A 12,375-nucleotide genomic window follows, 5' to 3' on the forward strand; every position below is an offset into this window, starting at 1 on the left:
TCCCACGAATTGCGGCATGCCAAAAATTTCTACTATTTGGAACATGAAAGATCTCACGCGTTTTTATTATAGCAAAATAATTGTTTTTTTTTATTTCTTCGATACCCTTTACTAAGAGTTTTTCCAGAGCTATATTTTGTATTACCCTACGATGAACTTCAAGCCAAAGCTACTGACCAGCAGGTCCAATGACAATATACTTTGAAACCACGTAGTATATCGCTTGGACGTGAGGATCGAATCAAAGCGATACACCACATATTTTTATTTGCTCGCGATATGACCTCACGGCCCGTAACTTTGGCTCGTAGTCTATCATAGGCTGGACCAAAGTATAGCAATGTGTGCTACGTTAACTTGAAAATTTTAAGAAATTTTGGTGTTCTGCAGTCGGACAACTGCAGAACAGCAAAATTGTATTTTATGACTCAGTAAGCTTTGCATTCTGAAAAGTCCCCCAACAAAATGTTTTTCTATCTTCCTTCAAGAAGGTTTTTCAAAAACGAACTACTGCAACTACTGCACGAAGAGGTGGGAGTCCTTCGCCAAGAAATCATCCGTCTGAGAGAGGTTCATGCTGCAGCCCCTGCCGCTTTTCCACCCCTCCTGTGCTACCCAAACTGCCGATGGAGAGAGCAGAGGATTTTCCAGCCCTGGGGGCGTTTCTGGCAGACGAAAGCAATTTCGGATACATGGTTGGTTTACAGTTTTTTTATAATGAATGATTCCTTCCAAAAGAAAGAAAATCAATTAAGGTTGAGTCATTTTCAAACCAATCATTTCGATTGTTTTAAACCTAAGCAAATTGAGAAAATTCTATATTAGTAAGGCTGAATTAAAACAAAAAGTCATCTTATGAATATACCAAGTGTGTTTTTTTGAGTCAGTTAAATTTTTTAGAAAAAACGGGAGTGCGTTTTACGAAGAGACTCTTTTCACTCCATGTTTATCGGGCTCGGCGGACATTAGGTAGTAATTTAATCGTCACCATCAAGCGACTAATTAACAAAAATGTGCTAAATATGTTTTAATTTTAATTTTTATGGCCCATGTTGCAATTACAATTTGAAATCAGCTACCACAGAAGGCTAAAGGACTCAGTTGAAATAAAAGCAACCTGCTTTAAGATATTTATCGTCAAATTTGCCCTCTCAGCGAAAAATTCTCAACTGGACTCAATGTTTGCGTCCATGCAGTTACAGCTGTTACAGCATTGCAGCTGTGTACCCGACAACCGTCATCCCCCCCCACGAACGTCACATGAAGATAACTAAAGAAATGGACCTATTTCTAAATTACCCAAGCATCAGGGAGAATGCAGGGAATGGTGTTTTACGCGACACACGTGTCGGCGTCTGCACCAGTAATTGTTCTAAAGCAAAAGCCTAAAACAAATGGCATCTTGCACGTGCGTTCGTCAATGCTTTATTATGAAGAATGGATAGTTGGGCGAGTTGGTGGGAATTCATCCGCGAACAACAGACGTGGACGAAGGCGCAGACGGGGGGTGAACTGCAAAAGATGGATGGTCGTTTTCCTGTGTTTTCTTATTAAAATAATTCAGTTGACAGTCAGCGCTTGTCCCGTGTGTTTCTTCTTCGTCCACGTCTGTTGTTCGCGCTGTGTCCCAAGATGCTTTTCTTTGGTTATTTACTTCGAATCGCTTATACGGGAAAGGCGTGCACTTGCGGTGTGTGGAACACCATTTCCGGCATCCTCCTTGATGCTTGGATAATTTAGAAATATGTCTTTGATTCAAAAATTCTATCGTAGTTAGCACGCATCCGGTTGATATCTCGGATATTAGCACAGGTGGTTGCATTTTCGCATGGTCTAGAGTCTCGGAACTGCTTTGGTACGCCGTAAAGGACATTTTTTATTTTTGCCGCATATTTATTGTTTTACTTCTTTCAATCTTGAGACAACCCTCTATTCTACGGTGCCACTTGCAACCTCGAGCTTCAATTTCATCAAGGAAGCTTACCTTGAGTAACTTAAAGGGATGGTGAACCGAAATTTGGATTTCAGAAAAACAATGCAGGAGATGTAGGCGAGACGCTACAGTCCCTACAACAGTCCTCGTAAGGCGATATCTCGAATGGACGGCCATATTTTTGGAAAAAGAGGTCGAGATTGAACCAGGCCCACCAGGCACGTGACGGTCCCAGATATCTCGTTTCCTCCTCTCTTCACTTTGCCCCCTCAAGGCGACGAGGCGGAGAGGATGCAAGGCCGTTCTCTCTCCTTCTCGGAGAAACATGACGTAAACATATCTGTCAAATGTGCCTTCTTTTCTTGAAAAATATGGTCATCCGTTCGAGATATCACTGTATGAGTGATGTCTTGGTATTTGTAGCATCCCGTTGTACGCTTTCGCCACGTGTTTTGTGGAATCCAAATTTTGGTTCAGCATCCCTTTAACACGGCGACCGAAAACAAAAAGGATTGCATGTGCACTCTAAAAGTTCCCGTGTGTTCTCTTTCCCATCGCACATTTAATAGCCAATCACAACAATCTGTGGAGCGAGCTCAGTGAATCATGGCGTCGAACAGGTGTTTAGGCCTAAAATAAGGTCGGCGCTGGGACACCGAGCAACATGAAACGTCACGCTCAGTGTCCTTACGAAGACTTCATTTTTGGCCTGAACACATGTTTGTCCCCTTTATTCACCGAGCATGTCCCGCTGATTGCTGTGATTGGCTATAAAATGTTTCATGGGAAAGGAAATCACTTCAATGTTCAGAATGGAACTATGGCGACATGAGAATGTATATGCGGTTTATCTTTTTTGGCGGTTGGAAATCATTTTCCCGCAAACTCAAGTGTTTCTTTTCTTTTTCTTTGCGTTTGATTTTGTATATTGTTGCCACAATCTCTGACACGTTGGCATGTAATCCCAGTTTTGGTAAACACTACATTTTATATAACGCGTACGTTTTGCTATCTGAGCACCCCTGTTCTCATTTGTGTCCCGTGACCTATATTTTGCATTCTTCAAAAAATCTTTTCATGACACTTCTACTTGCAGGTCTCCCACCTCAGGAGTTTTGACGGGTCAACGCTTGGAAAGAAGGCAAACGGAATGATGAGCAGTTTGTTCACTTTAGAGTTAGCCGTAACCTACACCTACAAGCAATCAACGGGCAAGCTTGTCTTCGAAGGGACGGCAGCCGAGAAGGCCGTTCGTCGTAAGTATTCCCACTAAATTCTATTGAACGCAATGAATGTTAATTTGGAGCTTAAAAGCTAATCATTATTTAGAATGCTCTTCATGCGTATCAAGCCATGAATAAAAATTAAGAAAATTGTCACATATATCTAAGGGAATAAAATTCAAGTTTCACATTTTATCACAAGTTAACGTTAGGAAGGAAAACTGTTTATTGAAGTTATGTTGCCCTAAGTACCAAAGCAAATGAGGGAAATAGATGACAAAAAAAGGCATAGTCATTAAAGTATTTAATTTTAGTAAAATCTTAAAATTCAGAACCTTTATTTTTACACTTGTTAGTGAGCGCGTTGGTAATGATGTACCGTATTTATTCGAATATAGGTCGACCTTTTTTTTTTCGGAAATGTTGTCAAAAATTAAGGGTCGACCTATAATCGTGACCAAAGAATTTCGACCTAATTCGCGACCAAAATTTGAAACCCTACCGAGGGTATGGAGCTGTCCATCACCTAGCCGGCGTTGCTGTAGAGCCGCGCGGCTTCTTGTTTCAAAAAGCTTTTGATGCACAAAAACAACCGAACAGCAGCAGCCGACAGCCCGTGACCGCCGGCTACGGCTCTCGCGCATTTTCCTCGGGCGTCGGGTTTCGCCATCACGCCTGTAGCGTTCCCCTCGCTGGGCAAGGGGGAAGGGGAGGGAGAGGAACGCGATGCGCCATGCACTTTGCCCTCCTATGCGCTCCATTCCTCTCTCCCTCGCAGACGCACAAAAAAAAAAAAAAAAAAACTTGGAGGTACTTTAGTTTGTTTTTCTTCGGCGGGTCGCGTGTTGCTCACGGGGCTCGCTGCGTTGCTCGTGTCTTTGTATTTGGTCTTTCGTGGCTGGCCCGTCTCCACCTTCTTTCGTTTCTTCTTGTCGTCATTTTACAACGGTGTCAGTGAGGTATTGTTGCCAATTTGCGAGGATGTCTACCAAGCTGACGAAGCTTCGGACGACGATATGTCCGGAACTTCTGACGATGAATAAGTTTTTGACATCGCCCTGTGATTTAGCTGAGAGTGCTGTAAATAAAGGTTTTTTTCTTTTGCCCTAACTTTCCCCTGTTCCTTAAAAAAAAAAAGAAAGATCGACCTATATTTGAATTATTTTTTTTTTATTCTCGGTGGGCTCAATAAATAGGGGTCGACCTATTTTCGTGGTCGACCTATTTTCGGGTAAATACGGTAGGTTTAGAAAGAGTTATATACGTAAAAACAGGGGACAGGACAACACATCTTTTAACTTTCCACAAACAAATGATTTAATGGACGCTTCGCCTTCGGAGCTCCACTCTAGGAGAGGGAAAGTTAAAGGTAGGGGGAAGGAGAAGGAGGGGTGTCATGCTTTTGCTGCTTAATTGAACATGCTTATTTGGTTTTAATATTGTTATGTAGGGAATTATATGTTTGTTTTACTTTTTTTAGTTCCAAAGGAAAACGTCCTTCCGTTGCTAGCTATTCCAAAATAAAAATGGTAATAAAAAAAATTCTAAATTAAAATGTTCTTGTTTTATAGAATGGACATCTCCGATAGATTTAAATGTAGCGACATAGCTTTAAATGTAGACTTTAATCATAATGTCACAAAATCCGCTTACATACTTTGTTCTCAGGCTGCAATGAATACACACTCCTCGCTGGGCTAGGTTTTAAAGGTATAGAAAAGACAGTGCGTATATCCAGCAGGGTGTTTTTATTTTTAAAATGTACGATACTTCTGTCAATATCAGGCAGAATTGAAAGTGTGAGAAGAGACGGATGTCAAAGTGGGCTTTTACACTCTTTTTCAGGCGCTGCAATGGAAAGTTTCCGAGGACTTGCGTCCAAGAAATACACGTTCCACGTCGGAAACCAGTTCTGCAACGCGCACGGCAACCGAAAAAGCAGGAAGACGCGTACGTAAAGAAAGCAATTTTCGGTTGAACATTTTTCAGATTCTGCCTTAGAATTTGCTTGTTGCCTACATCGTTAACACTAGAGCACTATATAGCTCCTACGGAGCAGAGTAGCGCAATCCTTTGAACCCCAGGTTTTGCCGACAACATGGCCGACAGAGCAGCTCGGCGCGAGTCACGTGGTACACAGGGTTCCAGGAGGCGGCCCGCCCTACGGGAGAATACATGGAGATCGACACAACACTGCTGATTAAAAAATGAACGGCGAGTTCACACTTTTCAAAACTAGTCTGTCGTGAAGTTAGTAAAGCAATAAACACTTTATCAAAGTTTTAATAATATCGGATGCGTGTGCAAATTTTGAGAAGGCAATTTCCAAGGCAATGGCGTTTGAAGCAGACGATTTTTGCTCGCAGCGGAGATGGGCTTTTCGGGTTGGCCGGAGCGGGTCACGTGAATGGTGTGATGTCGCCGTGTCGTCTGCTGCATGATGCCGCTCAGGCAATTTTTAAAAAAAAGTCAGGTCCTTGCGGGGCACAAAACTTAGCGCGAATTATACTAAAGTGTTCCATTATTATGTCAAAAACGATTGCGATTCCGTATATTCCCACAACACTGAAGAAACAACGATTTTTTCACGTTCTCCATGCATTTCTGACCGCAGTTGGAACCTCCGGGCGTTCGCCGCTAGTCGCCGAGAGGCGGCGTTCTAGATTGCGCTACTCTGCTCCGAAGGAGCTATATAGTGCTCTAGTTAACACTACATAAAAAGAAGAAACAAGCTTTTTGTGTAGTTCAATGCTAAATGAAACAATTACATTCAATCCAAAATGTGTGGATGGAATTTTTCTTATACATTTAGTATAAGAAAAATAAACAAAGCTTTAGGCCTGATTCACACAGCCAATATTTAGCCATTCCGTCGTTTGGAAACGACAGGCACGTTTTCTCGCCGGAACATGATGACGGCGCAACATTGCAGCGAGGAACCGGCCCAAAAATTTTTTAAAATGACGGGAAAGCCAATGTTTTTAAATGACGGGGTGGCCAAACTCCTGCTGTGTGATTGAGGCATTATGCGTTACAAACTTGGACATCTGGATAGCCGAATTCAAGAACTCACTTAAATGCTCTTACAAGTACCTTAATTCGCTACTCTAAAAAAAAGCCCGAGCGTCTACTTTGCCGCACAACACTGACAGCCATTCACCGCAACTTGCGGAGGCAGCTCAGCGAATGACGATGCCGAGACATATGTTTAGACCAAAAGACGCAGTCTGAGTTGCGACATTAAGCAAAGCAAGCGTGATGTTTTGCATTGCTTAATGTCAACTCAGACTGCATTTTTTTTTTGTCTACTCGCAGTCTGTCTCCGCAAGTTGCGATGATGTTATGCGGGAAGGTAGATGGACGGGCTTTTTTTAGAGTGTACATCGAGGGGTAATGTTTTTTGCTAGGAGCCAAAATTTTTTAAGAATTCTTCAGGTGTAAACGGGCCGTAGTTCATTCCTTGTGGATTGAATGCAATTATGTGCATATAATATAAGCCGCAATTTACAAAACAAACAAAACTGCAGCAGCAGGGAAAGCTGTATCTTCTTTATTATTACTAATAAAATTCAAGCCTACATTCACGAGCCGACGTAGCTTAAAGGGCCCATGGAACGAGTTTTGGGCTAAAATGAATCAATTTATATTGGGATTTTACTAATAGCACATCGTTCAGTGGGCCAACACAAAAAAAAGGCAGAAAGTCAAAAGCCTGACTTTTGGTACGAAAATTTGAAAACACAGCGGACTATTCCATATCTCCTTCCCTTCGTGAGCTCTCTGCCTTTTCACTGTAACACATCTGCAGTCCCCGCAGTGCGTCACCGGGCCCCCACAGCGCGTCACCGGGCCCAAACACACGTCACATGAAACCGGACCTTACTTATTCCCTTCACCCCTAAGCTGACATTGTGGTGGAAGCTACGCGCTTGCCGGACCAATCAGCCACCTCCCTTTCATCACCTGGCCTCACTCTCTGCGCGTGGGTATGCGTGAGAGAGCGTGATCACGTGGCAAAAGTGTGGCTGGCCCAACGAGCACGTAGCTTCCACTGCACTGTCAGCTTCAGGGTGAACAAGATGGAGAAAGCAACTTTTGTCTGAATTTTGAGCGATGGGAGAGAATGGCTGTGTCCGGATACACACACGAGAGTCCGAGCAAGAGAAGACTCCCCCCTTTCCGTCTTCTTGAACTGTTTGGTAGAATGCGCGATTTATGAGTTGAGGAGGAAAGCTAAACAGGAAAAAGTTGGAAAAGCGTTTCATGACCCCTTTAATGCACACAATGATGTACCTCCAAGTTTTATAGTTGTGGGCTTCAGCAGTTGTTTATTCCACCTGCGAAGTTACAGCGGTGTTTGTGGCATTTGCCCTAAATTGCCAATAATCACTAGACTTGGTTCTGTACGTTGACATAATATAAGAGAAAAAAGTCTACTAGAGACCATTTTATTCTCCAGTGGAGCATAAAGAATGAGTGTAAATTCGTGATTCATTTTACAGGCAAGCACAATACCCGTGTTGATTTGATTGGTTTACACTGATAGCCGATATTGCACCAGTTTTTTTTTTTTCATTTTAATTTCAACTATTGTTTTGTTTGCTTTTTCAGGAGGATACTCAAGGAAGTTTGTGCGTGTGGAGGAGCGGGGCCAGAAGTGGTCCAGGACCAAGAGCGAGGGAGCAGTCTTGTCACTTTTTTAACATTTGTTTTATGTTTGTGTTTTAATTGATTATTCTTTACAGGCCCATGCCCCCCCCCCCCCCCCCCCCCCATTTTAAGAGTATAATAAAGAAAAGAAAATTAAATGCAATTTGTTTTTGTGTTGTTCCACGGGAGATGTCGTCGGTTTATGTCTGGTGGGACTTGTGGCAGTTGTGAGGTTCTGTTAGCCTAATTTCTCGCAAGATGAAATGTCATATCTTTTTTTTTTGTCAATATAAATAGCCTAGGTTTCACGGTGAGCACAAGAGAGGAAAGGTGTTGCCACTGTAGTGGTGGTTATGTCGTCTTGCAGGCGGCGAGATTTATATGTCATGTTAACGTAAATTCATGCAAAACCCAGGCTGACAAGCATCATGCTGCGTAAATATTCCCAAACAAAGTTATGCCTCTGTCAGACGGGCACCTAAATGGACCTTTACGCCAGAGGACCTTTACTGTAAATGTCATTTAAGCAGTGCCACACGGCAACTCAAATGGTATTTAGCGTAAAGGTCCTTTCGGTGAACCTGAGTTCACGCAACTCTTTTACGGCTGCTAAAGGCATACTCTTGTCAGCAGGGGTGTACACTAAAGAAGCGAATTTAAATAAACAACCGTACTAATATCTAAAATTAATGTTTTTTTTTATGTTTAATATTGAAAAAAACGAGTTTCACATACCTTCTGTACAGACCTTGCTCTACTACTAGTTTTCTGTACTCACGGCCCCGGCTTTCTAGTAGGCCTCGTCGCCCCGCTGCTCGCCTGCTCGCATCGTCCGCTTTGACACTTCAGTTTTCCTCCTCAATTTTCTTTACAACCATAGTTATCTAGCTTTTTTTCTCCAGTTTATATTTTATCATCCTTTAATAGTGTATTGCTAACTGCTTTTGTACACACATATATATATATCTGTATCTCACTCTTAAGTCGTGCGATATGTCGAACGAACGAGGAGCGTCCTTCACTAGGAAGGGGTTGCCGCGCTTCCATTGGAGCGTTGAAGTGGCCTGGGCACTGGTACGATACATTGAGGCTGATACGTTGAGGCGACCTGGGCGCTCATACGGAGGATAGGCTGGAGGACCTCCGATGCGTGCGATGAAACTCAACTGTGAGCACGACGCCGAACTGAACAGGGCAAAAGCGTAGCAGAAGCACGGAAAGGAGAGGGAGCTCCGAGCAACGTTAGGACTAGGGATGTGAACCGGTCGAGGTTGAAGTTCGACCAGATTCGACTTTTTCTAACTTGTGAAACGTTCGACAAAGATTCGACTCAGGTTCGACTGCTATGCACATGCGCGACAGGCTGGCCAGCTGGCTTCGGATTGGATGGTGATGGCTAAGGGATGAATTAAGTGCAGCACTGATTGATTATTTCAGTTAATACAGCACAAAAAAAAATTATGTTATTAAATTCTTCAGTGATTAGAATTAGTTTCTTTTAATAGCAACTGTTAATAAACCATAAAAAAAATAATTCTCCAAACCTAGACATGCTTGTATCAAGGTCTGGTCACACTGTCCATGAAATCAAATTGGTTGAATCTGTTTAAAAGTTTGAAGGTTGGTCGAAGCGGTCGAATCTGGAAAGTTCGACCTAAAAATCCTGTTTGACAAAAGTTCGCGACACCCCTAGTTACAAGGAGGTTAGAAGGGCAGTGATGTGATTGCTGCGCCAATTGCACCAAACTGCACAAGGGGCTAACTTTGCTACATCCTGTTACATTTCGCCAAAATATAGGTAATCTGCGCCAGGCCTGTGCCAAAAAATCAATTTCGGTCGCTTTTAAAAACCGAAATAAACTGAGTACCGAAATCGAGAATGTGTGTGTTATGTGGCGCAAACGGTCGCCCGACACAAAGTACTTGCATCAGTTGTCCATCCAGTCTTGCATGGTTTTCTTGCAGTCACGCGTTTCGCGCTCTCGTCGTCTTGTGACTCTCGTTTCGCATATTTTTTTAAAAATATTTTCAGGGTCGGAGCGTCCGCAATATCTACGGACGCTAACGTGCCATGCCGGGTACCAGCCATGTTGTCATGCTCTGAGACGAAACATTTTTGCTATGCGGGAGTTACTTTGCGAGCTCAAGCACTCGCTGCCGAAAGCAACGGCCGTGGGAAAACTATATTTGGTCCCTGCCTTCCAGTCACCGTGGTCGTGCGACGTCGGTTGTTGCCATCCCCATGTAGCTGCAGATATAGCGCTTTCTAAAATTAAACCTTGTATCGCCGCAAGTTCATCAACATTCCTGTTCTTGTTTAAATCACGTTACTACAGAAATTCCGAGATTGCCAAGGGCTAATGCGTCATCCGTCAAACCACGTGACCACGCACCTTCTACCACGCTTTCAGCTTAGGGGGAGAGAGAGAGAAGGAAAGGCCAAAACGGGAGTGAACACACAAGGCTTATCTTATGGGGCATCAACGACCACAGCGAGTGGATTTGTCGCTTGTACCCAAGGTTGATAGTGCAGTGAATGCTGTGTGTGGCCTTGGGCTCCAGGCAGGTGCCGTTTTTAGACTAGTCACGTGACTCTAACCTGAGACACGATTGGCCTAAAACATGCATAGCATCTACCCTGCTGTCAATACCGAGTTAACTACAGCTCTTCAAGTCCAGCGTTTGAACTTCCAAAGAAGCTGTCCAGCTCGAAAGTAACTCAAAATGATGCAAGTTTGAAGATACTATGTTTTACGCCGTCTAACGCACATTATAATTTTAAATAAAAAAATAATCGCGACTATTTTTTTTTTGCGCATGATGTCCACAAATAAATAGATAAATAAATATGTATATATTTTACCAATAAATTTAGAATTATGTGTACACTGTTAGGTTTAAATTTCAATTTTTTTACGAAAGAGTTACACATAAAAGACACCACGGACAGCACATATCTTCCGACTTTCAACACACGATGAATCGCAGACGCTCACAAACGGAAAGTTGCAATGCTTCGCGAACGGTTTTTGAAAGATGCTGCGTAGGGTACTCCGGGCTCAACGGCTTCGCAGCCGTTCGAAGGGAAAAGGATGCGCGACGACGAAGTAGCATCTTCAGTAAGCTAACGGTTCGTGTTTCCCCGCTCAATTTAGCGGGGAAACATTAATAAAATTAGTTTCACTGCTAGATTTAGCGGGAAAATTGACGTCACGTGGACATAAGTACCTATTCAATTTCTCGCTAAATTTAGCGGGGCAGTTACACCGATGGCGACGCCGACACCACTTACTCGGAAATGGGCGCCTAAGAGCTGCGATCTAAAATCCATTATTTGATAACTCGCTTTTCGATCTTATGCACTTCGTTGTATTGTCACACGTCAAACATACAACCAAATTTCATTTGTCTTTCAATCTTCAACATGCACAATTGATTAATTCGTCCAAATACCTGGAATAACTTCACTTTAAGGATGTGAACAATAGTTAACCAATTACATGAGAATCATGCAATATAAATCAATCAACTAATGTCTTGGTGAGTATAGATATGACTTATTGCTTGCGCCACCGAAAGGGGCCCATATATCATTTTCAAGGGCCACTTATATGGCCACATCTCGGGTGCCGCCTCGGTGGCTCCGAGGCGAGAGCGCCGGCCTACGGATCCCCATGTGGCGGGTTCGAATCCCGGTCGAGGTGCCCGCAATCTGACGGAGGCTTATTGCAGAGAAGGCACCATGTAACCGAGCTTTCGGTTGCACGTCAAAAGATCCCCAGGTGGTCGAAATTAATCCTAGGTCCTCCGCTGGGGCGTGCCAGATGCCCAACGTTGGTTTGGCACGTAAATGTCCTAGGATAAAATTTGACTTTTTTTGGCCAGATCTGGCAGTATTTGCCCACTTATATGGCGATATCTGGCCGTATTTGCTCCCATATATAGTGGTATATTGCCATATTTGACTCCTTATATTATCATATATGGCCGTATATAAAATATATCAGTGTAATATCCGACATTTTCGTCAAGACGTTACGAAAAAAGCAGTTTTGTACTGCTTTTTCCCCTTTTTTCTTTTGTATAAAGAGGAATAAAGAAACTTGAAATGTGAAATCAAACTGGCGCGGCTGTGCAAAAACGTTTTATTCTCTCGCTCAAATGCTTGGAGTAGCCAAGAGGCCTAGTACATAAAGATGCCTACGGAGAAACGAAAACAAATATCGAGAGACGAGATTGAGAGGCTAGGTTCTGAAACGCTGCCGAAGGAAGAGTTCGGTCTCGGGGGTTTCTTTGACACTGCCGGGAAAAAGTGGGTTCACGAGGTCGCTGTCCTTCCCGCCGCGAGTCACCCATTATGTGCTCAGCTTGGTTTATCCCTTCACCTACATTAGGAGGGATATGAAGGGAAAAAGATGGGCCGAAGAAAAAAAGGGGAACGGCGTTTTGACCAAACGGTCCTTTCACAAACTGGCGCTGACACAGAATGTGACCCCGCCATAACACCTTATAGGAGAGGGTGAGAGGGAAGGTGTGGCGTATAACTATGATTCCGTGTTTTTGGAGTTT

The 12,375-nt window shown here is 43.2% G+C and overlaps 1 non-coding gene across 1 annotated transcript; it reads left to right on the top strand.

Annotated features, from left to right (window-relative positions):
• The first annotated feature begins 465 nt into the window (after window positions 1-465).
• LOC115327923 lies at window positions 466-7,910 on the top strand. The gene is made up of 4 exons (XR_005715203.1): window positions 466-695; window positions 3,030-3,189; window positions 5,002-5,110; window positions 7,768-7,910. It is a non-coding gene; the product is annotated as an uncharacterized LOC115327923 (transcript).
• Window positions 7,911-12,375: the final 4,465 nt, after the last annotated feature.

Source organism: Ixodes scapularis, unplaced genomic scaffold (assembly GCF_016920785.2).
Source record: "Ixodes scapularis isolate PalLabHiFi unplaced genomic scaffold, ASM1692078v2 PGA_scaffold6__148_contigs__length_123643588, whole genome shotgun sequence".
NCBI lineage: Eukaryota > Metazoa > Arthropoda > Arachnida > Ixodida > Ixodidae > Ixodes > Ixodes scapularis.